Genomic DNA, 12,223 nt, shown 5'->3' with positions numbered 1-12,223 from the left:
TCACTTGACAAACACAGAGAGCCGCTCACAGATTGAGCTCCAGTAGCACATACTCAGAATGTGGGAGCTATTACTCTTCTTCTTATTATTATTATTAAAGATTTAAAATTATTTTTTAAAGATTTTTATGTTATTTATTTTTAGAGAGGGAAGGGAGGGAGGGAGAAGGAGAGAAAGAGAGAGAGAGAAACATCAATGTACGGTTGCTGGGGGCCATGACCTGCAACCCAGGCATGTGCCCTGACTGGGAATTGAACCTGTGATGCTTTGGTTCACAGCCTGCACTCAACCCACTGAGCTACGCCAGCCAGGGCTTATTGTTATTATTTGATCTTCACTTTTGGGTTGAGCTGTTTTGGAGCAGGCCTGTGCCTTTGTCTTGCCTGTGGGCCCTTGAGCGTCTGGCACCCAGAAGATTAGAAAATCCTTGTTAATGAATACAAACAATCCCCTCTATACACTCACACTCTCTCTCTCACATACATTTCTTGAACTAGGAGACTTCTAATCATCCTTCAAAACCCAGATTGGATGGCTCCTCTTCCAGGAAGCCTTCCTGAACAGAGTCCTGAACTCCCAGTCTAGCATCAAGACTTCTACGTGGGATGGAGGCTTCCGTGTTTCCTGCCCAGAGTCGCAGAGGGAGTGGGATAAAGAGAGACTGGGCAGCAGCCAGCACCACTGGGGCGCTCGGGGGTCAGGCTAAGATCCAGAGTTCTCAGCTCCCCTCTGCCACATCCTGATTCCTTCACTACCTATTAGGTTAGCTCCCTTCTCTTTGTCATGGTTAGAACTCCTCCACCCAAAGGTACTGGGGCCAAAATGGGAGCAAACAGAACATTCTGGAGCATCTCTCATGCTCTGAGGACATTGATTTCTCCCCATGCTGGGGAGCCAAGGAGACCCGGCTTTGACCCTTCCCCGTCTCTTCTCCACCCCGCTGCCCACGTCCTGGCTGTGCGGAGTCCAGAGGCAGGTCGGGGACTACTGTTCACCGAGTGCCCACCACGGGCCGAGCGTGGTTCTCAGCACTCAACTCTCAGCGTCTGTCTCCAGTCTCCCTGAACCCTGAGGCAGGGGGCTGTTTTTATTCTCATTTTACAGAGGAGGAAGCTGATGTCCAGAGTGACCCCCCTAGGGTCACCCAGCTTGGAAGAGGCAGAGCTGGAACCTGACCCAGCTGATTCTAGAACAGAGCTGGAGAGCGGTCCTAACCCCCACTCCCCATTCCCTGACTGGCTCAAGCTGAGTCACCAGAGGTCAGCTCCCTCCACCCCTGTTGCGCCTGGGAGACCCTGAGACTGGCCTCAGCACAGGTGGGGTGGCTAATTCCAGGTCTGACACAACAGCTCGAAAAGGGAACCCTCCCTGAGGACATGTCTGCTCGCTCCGTGGCCTTGTAGGGCAGACCCTTGTCCTTGGACCAGCCTGTAGCTCAGGGAGCTCCCGGAGGTGGAATCTGATGCCTGGGAGGGGAGAGGGGAGCGAGGAATGGCCTTAGAGCCCAGCTGTGCCATCCCACTCCCGCCCTGAGTCTTGGGACTGGAGTTATGTCCTCTCCGTGTACCTGCCTCACGGACACTCCAGGAGGCCTGGCCAGGCCTACAGGGTCATCCAGGGTTCCTGGCCCCTGGGGGCCCTGGCGCAGCTGTCCAGGCTGTGTGGACTGGGGCACCAGGCAGGTGGAGGCTGCTGTTTATAGCTTGGAAGGAGTAAGCTCCCTTTCTGAGCCATAACTTTCCAACTGGGGGCTTCTGAGGACCAGAGCAGGGGGGCCGAACTCCTCATTTCCATCCTGGCCACCTCACAGCTAAGAGACTCGAGGCTACTTACTGAGCATCTACTACATGCCAGGCACTTGGGCAGGCTTTGAAGACACAAGGGTAGACATGACTCAGGCTGTGTAGAGAGATGCCCAATACCTGTGAACAATTGCAAACTTCATTAGGATAGGCAGGGCAAACTACTGTCTGAGGTTGGGCTCCCAGAGAAGCAGACTCTGAGACAAGAATTCTGTTGGCAAGTAATTTATTTGGGAGGTAGCCCATGGAGACCTGGGTAGGATCTGGGAGGTGAGACAGACCAAGGAAGCCTCCTGAAACTGCAGTAATGAAGCCAGTTGTTACACTCCTGACAAGTTGGGCGCATTCCTGATGGGACCTCTGGGAGGCAGCAGAGAGCACCATCTTCAGAGTCGCCAGAGCTGAGGGGTGTGGGAGCTAGGGTTCCCCATCTTCGTTCCAGTTTATTCACCAATCCCCATCCTCGTTCCTTGAAGGCTGCTCCCTGGTTGGGCGGCAGGGGAAGGAGCAGTTGCTGATTCGCCAGCACTTCTGGCCTATCTTTGCACCGGCCACACCAGCTTTAGCAGCTGGAGAAGGACCGCCATCCCCAAACATGCACTTGCTGGAAGAAGGAACCCTGGGTAAGAGGGAGGTGGGGTGGGGAGCACTGTGGAATAAAAATGTTAGTGGGGTATCTAACACGGAGACCTGATGAGCCTTGGGTGGAAGTCAGGGAAGGCTTCCCTGAGGAGGTAGCAATTGAAGGGAGATCTGAAGGAGGACTGAAAGGTGTGTGTGGGGGGGTGGAGATGGGTGTTACCTATTTGAAGACCGCGGGTGGGAGGGGCTGAGTGTACCCTGGGTGAGGCTGCAAGGATCAGACCTCAGAGGAGAGTATGCAGGTGCCCCTTCCACCCGCATGCCCCGTCTCTCCTGGAGTTTGGGGCATGCAGAGAGCCGGCGGGGCCAGAGTGAATTTACTAAGTACTGGGAGGAAAGAACAAAGATGTTCTCAGCTTGTACCTTATGGAGTCTCACTCACTGAATAATGACATGATAATCAAAATGACCCAGAGTGTGTGCTGAGCAGGTCACATGGGGCGAGTGGGGGTGGGGGGATGGAAGGGTTCAGTCTCCCTTCCTCCAGACCCTTGTGCAGTAAGTACTTGGAGGTCCCCAGCTGGGAAGTTGCTCCCCAAGGTCACACAGCTGGCATGTGGCAAAGGCAGAATTTGAACCTGAGTCTGTTTCAGATTCCCTCGAGTCTGAAACCACAACTGCAGCCCTGCAGCCCCGCAGCCCAGTTTATTAAGTCAGTGTGGGGAGGAGGAGCAAAGAACCCTGGTGCCCTCCCCAAGTTCTCTGAGACAGATTCCGAGGGAACTGTGTGGGTTACACAGCTTGCCCACAAATGTGGTAAAACAGGCATGACCACGAGCTTGGCAGCATCGTCATGATAATTAACAATAATTACAGTTAACACTGACACGGCCCTCAATCTGCCTGCGCTCTTCTAAGTGCCTTGCATATATAAGCTCACATATTAATTTTCACAATAACCATATGAGATAGGGGCTTTTATTATTCTCATTTTACAGGAGAAGCTGGAGCAGAGAGGTCAAGTACTTGCTGAAGGTCACACAGTTATAAAGGGGCAGAACCAGGACTTGAACCCAGCCTGTCTGACTCTACAATCGACATGATAAACCACTACACTATACCCTGAACAGGCTCGTATGCTTGACTTCCGGCCCAGTTTACCCTCATGGATGATAGCCACTGCCCATTGGATGCCATTATTGGGAGATGATTCTCCCTGAGCTCCTGGTATTGTCATTTAACTCACAAGCAGAGGTGTGGACAGCTTTTAGTGCTGGCTATATTTTCAAGGATGTTTGAATAGCAAACAGCTATGAAAGGTAGAGCGAGTTTCTTTCTGTGGAGCAGAGGGCAATTTGTTTGCTGTCCATATAACAGAGATCAACGCCTCCTCTGAGATAGAGGGAGAGTGGGCTTGTTTGCAGTCTACTTGAAAAGACTGGGGTTTCTAACCTCGGAGTTTCTCAGCTGTGGTGCAAATCCAGTGTCCATCCAGTGCCAATCTAGGTTGGCCTGCAGCGTCCCTGTGAGACTTGGAAGGAACAGGCAGACCCGAAGTTCACGCTGCCTGCCACATTGTAATTAAATCATTTGTCTTTGTCCCTGGAGTCTTGTATTTTCTGCCAGCATCAGTGAAGCCATGGCAGGTTAATGTATCCGCTTGAAAGCAGGGAAACTCCCGGCCCTTTATAGTTCTTGATATCCATTTGCTCTCTCTGTGATGCCACCTGTCACCAAGGCGTGTCTCTTGGGATTCTGGACTTAGCCTGTTTAGGTCCCACCTTGGCTGCTGCCTTCCCGACCTGGTGCCGACTGGGGTGGTGGAGGTGACACTGCAGCCTGAAGAACCCATCCTGGTTAGAAGAAATTGCTCTGGAACCCAGAGACACCAAGATTCAAGCCCCACTTTGGCGTAAGGGTCAGGTGAAGCTCCCTGTAACAAAAGACCCAAAATGCAAAGGCTCAAAAGCCATACAATTCTGCAAAGTGAACTCATTGTTTCTTTAGCAATACAGTTCCTTTGAAAGGCTTAGTAAGCAGCTCATCTAGGTACTTCTAGTAGTTTCATTGCTAGGAATGACATCCATTTTTTAAAAATTTAACTAATTTATTTTTAGAGAGAGGGGAAGGGAGGGAGGAAGAGGGAGAGAAATATTGATGTGTGAGAGATACATTGATCAGTTGCCTCTTGTGCACCTCCAACTGGGGACCTGGCCTGCAACCCAGGCATGTGCCCTGACTGGGAATCGAACCGGCGACATTTCAGTTTGCAGGCTGGCACTCAATCCACTGAGCCACACCAGCCAGGGCTAATGTTCTTTTCTAGCCAGAGTTCTTGTGTTTATTTAATTTGCTGCATTTGCTTCTTCAATGTACCTCCATCATTGCCACTCCTAGTTAATGGACATTTGAAACAATAGCCTTCAGTGAGAAACAAGATTTCTATTTATACTCTTTTGGGAAACAGGAAGCTGTTGGCTCTTCCTGTCTTGTGATGTGTCTGACTCCGAAAAATGGCCAATTCTTGCCTAAATCACTTCATTCTCACAATTGCTTGCAACAAGCAGCAAGGAGCAGCCAACTCACAGTGACATTCTAGCTCTTTTCAATCACCTCCAGAAACACAGGCTCCGTAGACACATGATCTGCCTCTCAGGCTATCGCAGGTGATGGTACCTGTGAAGAACAACATTACTAAATGTTGTTCTTTGGCATAACAGGGGTCACCAGCTTTCCAACCTGAAATGTATGTGTCCTACCACCAGAACACTCAGCTGATGCAACTGACTTTTCATTTTTGTGATGGCAGCACCAACTTCTGGTTCCAGTTTCTGTAGTAGGATAAACAGCTTGCTTGCTGTATTAGCTTCCTAGGCCTTCTGTGACAAACTACCACAAATGGGGTGGCTTAAAAGATGGGAACTTATTTCCTCACGGTCCTGGACACCAGAAGTCTGAAATCGAGGTGTCTGCAGGTGGTTCCTGCTGAGACAGGGATTTTGTTTGTTTCCTGCTGTGCCTTCAGCCCTTAAAAGAGCGCCTAAAATGTAACATATGCTCACTAAGTAGCTGTCGGAGGGATGAAGTCACAAACAAATGAACCAAGAATGATATGAAGGGAATACCTAAGATTGGGACCAGACAGAGAAATTCAGAACAGATGGGCACTCTGCAGACCGACACAGGCATCCCAATGCTGCGGTCACTAACTGAAAACTGTCTTCCTGCTGACAAGGGCCCCAAGGTGCCCTTCATGTTGCTGTTGCGTTGGCTGTAGATGAAGGGATTCGACATTGCTGCAGTGGCCTTGTGGGAGGATATGGGGCTGGAATAAACCCCAGTGAGCATCCCATAGACCAGTGACACCACAGAGAGATGAGAGCCACAGGTGGAGAAAGCCTCTGCTTGCTGCTGGTGGATGGGACCCTCAGGATGACAATAAAGACGCGTGTGTAGGAGTCCAACATACCGATGATGGTGGGCAGGGTGCCACGAAGTATCCTGCTGAGAAAGGAGTCAGAGCAGGCCAGCTTCAGCAGAGAGATGAGGTCACACAGAAGTGGGGCACCCGATTGTGGGGGCAGAATGAGAGGCAGGTTAGTAATACCATGTGGGTGAGGACATTTCTGAAGGCTGCAGTCCAGGATGCCACCACTGAAAGGCCACAGAGCTGCACTGTTACAGATGCAACATAGCACAGAGGGTGACGGATGGCTGCATAGTGGTTCTAGGACATGGCAGTCAGCAGGAAGCTGTCAATGCCAGCAAATCAGATGAAGAAGAACAGTTGGGTCAGGCAGTCAGAGTGAGGGATCTCTTTGTGTCCTGATAGGCGGTTGGCCAGCGTACTGGGGATACACAAAGGCCAGGATGGCCAGGAAGAAGTGCGTGGGCGTCTGGAGCTGGGCATCAGTGGCAATCGCCAGGGTCATGCGTAGGTTCCCCAGCCCAGGAAGAAAGTTTGTGCTCAGGAACAGTGTAAACAGCGGATGCTGTTGCTTGGGGTTTTCTGAGAAGACCGGGAGAAGGAACTCAGAGACGGAGGTGAAGCTTGCCCTTCCCACTGCCATCCTGGGTGAATGAGAGAGGAAATGGAGGAGCTGTCTGTGGTCCTGGCCAAGGCCAGCCTTGCCCCCCACCCCCATTAGTTCAGACATTCATCAATTCTTCCCACTTTCTCTTGCAATAGGACCCCTACCCCACCCATCATTTCCAACAGTGAACACACCACTCAGCGAACACAGCCCACCTTCAAGATGTCACCTGCAGCTTGTCACACAGCTCCCAGGTACACTGACCATTTCTCACCACCACCACCTGTATCTATGACCCAGGGATTTACCTGGCCACAGAAACAGGCTCAACTCAAACATGGGGCAACAAGGAAGTGCTGAGAATTGACAACCCCGGAGTGACCTTCGGACAGTGAGGAATAGGGCTTGTTTGGTGGCTCTCCTGGCCTTACCACTCCTGAGTGAGGCAGCTCTGGGTTGTGTTCTACAAGCTCTCAGAGATCTCCAGAAGGATCGCCCCTTTGATGGCCAGAGCAGGAACCTAATCATTCACAGCTTTCTTTCCAAAATGTTCATTAGGTCTCCTGGGATTATCTCCTCAATAAACTATTTGCATTCAAGTCCTTGACTCAGACCTACTTTGGAGGGAACCCAAAGACACAGAATTCTAAAATTTCTTTCATCTATAGAAGAATCTCTTCTTTGCTCCAAAGACCTCTCCAACTACTGTCCTCTTGCTCTGCTCCATTGGACCTCCAATACTCCTCAAAACATTGCCTGTCCTCACCTGTCAAGAGCAGCCATGACCTTCTATTGTGAATCCAAAGCTGGCATACAGACAGTATGCACCAGGACAATTGTTGCATTGCTAAAATCCAGAAATATTTGGCACAGTCTAGAAAATACCCTTATAGTCCTTCCCAAGAATAGTAAAATTAACAATAGAACTGCAATGTAAGCTCAACATTTTAAGCTATTTGTTGTTGAATGTTGCAATAAGCTTTGATACACTGGGGACATCTGAGAAACATTTGCAAAACTTTTTGCCAGTTTGCCTCTTGTCACTGTGAGCAGCGTGGGTGTGTGTGTGTGTTGCTCTGGCTTATAGGAGAGGAACCAGTCCATCCTTACCCTCAGTTTCCTAGGTTGGCTCTGGTTTTAAGTGGTTCTGATTTACTTTGGTTTTATTCTTGTGTGCATTGCAATTTTTTGTGTAAGTTGCAAATGGGAGATGTTTTCAATTATAAAATCAAAAGTTTGTAATAAAACATTAAAATAAAGTATCCAAAATGGAAAGGCAACCAAGCATGGATAAGCCCTTTAATGTTCCTGTTAAACATCATGAGCAGCATTTTCCCACAAATCTGTGGTATTTGTGGGAAAACAGAGGAGAAAATGATACTTATGGTGAATAGCACCCTGGAGCCTCTGATACTTGCAGAAGTCAGAGCAACTTGGAATAGTGTTGCTACAGTGTACAACTCTCTGTAAAATGTAACCATTAGTTTACAGTTTGGGAATAAAAAATCAAAAAAGTAAATATATGGGTAGTTTAGGGTATAAGGATATGGATATTAGATATAAATGATGTTCACTAAAGTTGGAAAAGCTGATACTTAAATATTTCATCTGAATGACAATCATGTTTTATTCATTTTGGCTCAAATAAAGAAAATTTGTAATAGTCAATGAGGAAAAATGAAAAGGACACTATTATTCAGTGTCACACTAAAAAGTATGTGAATGATAAAAAAGTTTCTGGAAACAATTTGTTTTATGTCAAAGAATGTTGGAGCAGACAAAAAGCATTTAGAAAGTAGCATAGACTTTCAGACACACTAATGTAATGCTTTAAAATAATTGAGACTTTTCAAGACTTCCAGCCAAGATGGAGGTGTAGGTAGATACGCTTTGCCTCCTCACACAACTGAAAGAAGAACAACACAAATTTAAAAATAAAAAAACAACCAGAATGGCCAGAAAATCAAACTGTATGGAAGTCTGACTACCAAGGAGTTAAAGAAGAAATATTCATCAGACCAGTAGGAAGGGTGGAGACAGGCAGCCAGGGTGGAGAGGATGCTCAGAAGGGCAACTGACTGGGTGGGGAGGTGGCAGCTGGCAGACTGGTTCGTCCACATTTGCATGTGGATAAGCTGGGAAGAAACAACTGGGGAGCCAGAGAGATTGCGCAACCCAGGGTCCAGCAGGAAAACTAAAGCCTCAAAAACATCCTGGCTGTAAAAATCTGTGGGGGTTGCACTGGTGGGAGAAACTCCCAGCCTCTCAGGAGAGTTTGTTGGAGAGACCCACAGGGGTCCTAGAATGTGCACAAGCTCACACCACCCGGGAATCAGCACCAAGGGCCAAATTTGCTTATGGGAGGTGGGGGAAGTGGCTGAAAGCGGGGCAGGAGCTGAGCAAGCAAGATTGTTCCCTTCTGACCTTTCCCCCACATACAGTGCCACAACTCAGTGAAGTGGGTTGTCCCCCACCACAGGAAAATACCTAAGGCTCTGCCCCTTACAAACATAACAGCTGTGCCAGACAAAGAAATATGGCTCAAATGAAAGAACGGATCAACTCCCAGAGGAGAAGTAGTGACAAGGAGATAACCAACTTATCAGATGCACAGTTTAAAACACGGTAATCAGGATGCTCACAGAAATGACTGAGTACAGACACAAAATAGAGGAAGAAGTGAAGACTATGCGAAGTGAAATAAAGAAGAATATACAGGGAACCAACAGTGAAGGGAAGGAAATCGGGACTCAAATCACAACTGAACAGAATGAAGAAATAAGAATTCACAAAAATGATGAAAGACTTAGGAACCTCCAGGACAACTTTAAACGTTCCAGTATCAGAAATCATAGGGGTGCCAGAAGGAGAAGAGGAAGACCAAGAAATTTAAACTTATTAGAAAAAATAATGAAGGAGAACTTCCTTGATCTAGCAAAGGGAATAGGCTTCTAGGAAGTCCAGGAAGCTCGGAGAGTCCCAAAGAAGCTGGACCCAAGGAAGCACACACCAAGGCATATCATAATTCCATCACCCAAGATTAAAGATAAGGAGAGAATCTTAAAAGCAGCAAGAGAAAAGGAGACAGTTACCTACAAAAGAGGTCCCATCAGACTGTCAGCTGATTTCTCACAAGAGACCTTACAGGCAAGCAGAGGCTGGAAAGAAGTATTAAAAGTCATGACAGGCAAGGACCTACATCTAAGATTAGTCTATCCAGCAAAGCTTTCATTTAGAATGGAAGGACAGATACAGTGCTTCTCAGATAAGTTCAAGTTCAAGGAGTTCATCATCACCAAGCCCTTATTATATGAAATGTTAAAGGGACTTATCTAAGAAAAAGAAGATGATCAAAACTGTTAACAGTAAAATGACTACAAACTCACAACTATCAACAACTGAACCTAAAAAAAAAAGCAGAGACAAACTTAGATAACAACTAGAACAGGAACAGAATCACAGAAATAGAGATCACATGGAGGACATTAGCGGGGAAGGGGATGTAAGAGAATGGGCGGAAAGGTACAGGGAGTAAGAGACTTAAATGTAGGTAGAAATAGACAGGGGGAGGTTAAGAATATTATAGGAATGGAGAAGCCCAAGAAACTTACATGTACGACCCAGGGACATGAACTAAGGGGGGATTGCTGGAGGGAGATGGATGCAGGGTGGAGGGGGATACAGGGGATAAAAAAATGGCATAACTATAATAGCATAATCAATAAAATATACTTAAAATGTAAAACAGTACTGAGACTGTTCAGGTGTGAAATCACAGAACATGAAAAAATGCGATCTTGACGTGGGCATGCCGTCGCCGTCAGACCCGCAGACGCGCTTGCGGCCAAACTCCTCAGGGGAAAGACGCGAGGATCTCTGGGCAGCCACATGAGTCATAAACACTTCAACGTGATCCATGAAGCTTCAACAGCGTCACTGAAATTGTTTCCATAATTTATTTAGAAAGTGAAATCAAGACTTCGAAGGCAGTTTAAGATCTGTTGTTAATCACACAAGGCTTGGTAATTTATTTCAGAACACACTGAAATAAATCTGGAAAGAGTAAAAAAAATAGAATTCAATTTATTGAATCTGAAAACCTAATCAAATGACATTTGTGATGTTCTGGTGGCGGTTCAGAAATGTCATTTCAGTGAAAAGATATTTACGTGAAGACTTTCTTGGATGTTGTACTGATAAAATGCAATTCTAAGGTTCAGGCAAAGTTTGCAAGACACATCTGATGTTTTAATTGGTATCATACAAGTTCCTTTGTTAGGTTATCTCCAAATGATTAAAAAGATGTAATTCAAATGAAACACTTTAACATTTCCTAAAAATTTTCATGTGTCCCTATGCATCCAATAAAGAGGATATCAATGAGGATATCTGCACCCCTGCTCACGCAGCATTATTCACAGTGGCCAAGATCTGGGAACAACCCGGGTGGCGTCAGCGGATGAACAGATCAAGAAAGTGTGGTGCACTTACACCATCAAAAAGAAGGACATCCTGCCATTCGTGTCAACATGAAAGGACTTTGAGGGCCTTATGCAAAGTGAGACAAGGTCAGACAGAAAGAAAATTGTATCACATATATGTGGAATATTAAAAACAAAAAAGTAGGAAAAAATCCAAATCTTTCCAAGTCTAGTCCTGCTCGTCTCCTCAGTCCCCACCCTCACCTGCTGTCCCCAGCAGCTCAGATCTCTTGGTCCCAGATAGGTCATGCCTCTGGGCTTGGCAACCTGATGGCCAGTCTGCCTCTCATGCTCTTCCCTTAGGGCTGCTCTTCAGCTTTCAAGACCCACCTCAAACCCTTCTGTCTCCTATAGCCTCCGTCCCTAGTGGCCCGCTCGGTCCTCTGCCCTCCTAGGGCTGTGTTGTCTGGACCTGGACAGGAACGGCGGCGGGGTCCCATCTGCCTGCCACCCTGTTGCTCCCCTCTGCCTGGGAAGTCTGCACACCCAGGCTCAATTGCTGATGGCACATCTTCAGTGACACATTCCCTAAGCTGAGGGTAAGAAATCTGACACCCAGGACAGAGACGGGGTCCCCCTCCTGACCCAGCAATTCCACTGCAGAGGACCTCTCCTGAAGGTGCACGTCGTGCACAGGTGTTGGAAAGAGAAGTGTCCCAGTAGGGGTGCACCCATCGGACATGATTCCTGGCACTGGCGGGTGCCTCTGTAGTCACAGAACGGAGGACACATGGAACCGCTCACACTGGCCTGGCTGAGTCGGAGATCATTATGCTGGGCCAGTGGAAGCAACTCTAGAAGGAGGTGCACAGAATAATGCCACATCTGTACATTTTAAAAACACGCAACACAATTTTTGTATGTCCTTTGTGGATAGGCCCCTGTAGAAAAGTTAAAAATGTGCATGGGAGTGATGAGCACTTGATGTAGGGTGTTGGTTATCTCAGAGAGGGGAAGGGAGGAGGGGAGGCAGAGGAAGAGCAAGCGGGAGGAGCCAGGAGGGGCCAGGAGGGGACAGGAGGGAGATGGAGACAGGAAACGGGCAGCATGGGAGTAAGGAGACCTGCGAGGTGTTGGACTTCTTTAGCCCGGTGATGAATATGAGCTGCGTTCCAGCTTGATTATGATCTATGCTCTCTCTCTCTCTCTCTCTCTCACACACACACACACACACACACACACATACACATCACTGGGCCCCACATACTTTCAAGGAACTCACCGGGAGAAGAGCAAATGGATGAACAGGAAGATGATGGCCTCCACACCCATTCTCTGGTTGAGGTCCACTGTGTCCCTTGAGGTCTCATCCTGAGGTCCAGAC

Source organism: Phyllostomus discolor, chromosome 8 (genome assembly GCF_004126475.2).
Source record: "Phyllostomus discolor isolate MPI-MPIP mPhyDis1 chromosome 8, mPhyDis1.pri.v3, whole genome shotgun sequence".
Classification (NCBI taxonomy): Eukaryota; Metazoa; Chordata; class Mammalia; order Chiroptera; family Phyllostomidae; genus Phyllostomus; species Phyllostomus discolor.
This window is presented reverse-complemented; position numbering follows the sequence as displayed.